The following is a 1381-nucleotide window of genomic DNA, read 5'->3' as shown; positions in this document are numbered from 1 at the left end:
AAATATCCGGGTAATTGGTATCCCAGAAGGTGAGGAAACTAATAAGAGCATTGATAATCTATTCCATGAAATCTTGGAAGAAAACTTTCCAAATCTAGAGAGGCATTCAAATATACAGACCCAAGAAATACGAAGGACGGCTAATGAAATCAACCCAAGGTCTTCTCCAAGGCACATCAGAACCAGCCTGGCCAAATCTACAGACAAAGAGAAGATACTAAAATTAGCAAGGTTACTTTTAAAGTTTATACAGTCAGGTTAACCTCAGACCTCTCATCAGAAACAACGCGAGCAAGGAAAGAATAGGAAAATATATTCAAAGTGTTAAGTGAAAAACAATTTCAACCAAGAATACTATACCCAGCGAGATTATCTTTCCTATGGAAAGAAAGGATAAAACATTCTCAGATAAATAAGACCTGGAAGAATTTGCCAATAGCAGACCCACTCTCCAAAAAGTTCTGAAAGGAGTGCTCTACCAGAAAAACTAAAGACACATATAGAAATAAAAGGACAAAAGGCAACCAAGAAAATGACCAATTAAATGCTGTGGACAAAAAATATCAATAATAACATTGAACGTTAACTTTCAGGATTTAAATAGTAAGATTGGACCAAAGCAACAGTGCATATTCAACGGAAGAGAGTTTGAGCATAAGACTGAAATGGCAAAATAGAATTTTATGACTTTTGTGAAACCATTACTGATTTTTTTTACTATGCTTTGTTTTCCCAATTTAAACGTTTTACTTTCTTTTGAGTTGTTGATAGGTTCAGCAATTTGTTAAAATATTTTTGTTTGTTTCTTTAAATGGAAACATAAACTTTTCTTCCTTCCGGACCCCTTTTGAGCTGGAAATATTTGAGAGTATTCTTATGGCAGAAGGGTTATTTGCATAACTTCAATAATGCTTGTTGCATTGAATCAGAATCTGGAAATACTCATGATTGGATAAGGCTTTGACTGGAATGTCATACCTGAAGATTAATCAGAAAACTATGGAATTAAGGTGGATCTCAAGTAAGCTGACAATAGCTCTTAGAAAGATGGCCTGACACCCTAAAGAGTTCTGCCTGGCAGAGAGGATTAGAGAAGATACATGAAAGAATTTATAACATAAAATAACCTGGACTTTTCCAGCCCAGCATTGTAATTAGTAGAGATTGCAAAAGAGCAACCACAATACTTTGAAGAAAAAAAAGAGACTGATTTTTTTTTTCAAAAAATAATTTATTTAACTTTATCCATTTATTTATTTATTTTAATTTGACCAGAGCAAGATAGAATGAGAGAGACAGAGAGAGAAAAAGTGAGAAAGGAAGCCACCAGGTCTGGGACTCACTGCAGTAGGCCATGTGGCAGTCCAACACCCCCAACCAC

Source organism: Tupaia chinensis, unplaced genomic scaffold (genome assembly GCF_000334495.1).
Source record: "Tupaia chinensis unplaced genomic scaffold, TupChi_1.0 Scaffold000127_1, whole genome shotgun sequence".
NCBI lineage: Eukaryota > Metazoa > Chordata > Mammalia > Scandentia > Tupaiidae > Tupaia > Tupaia belangeri.
This window is presented reverse-complemented; position numbering follows the sequence as displayed.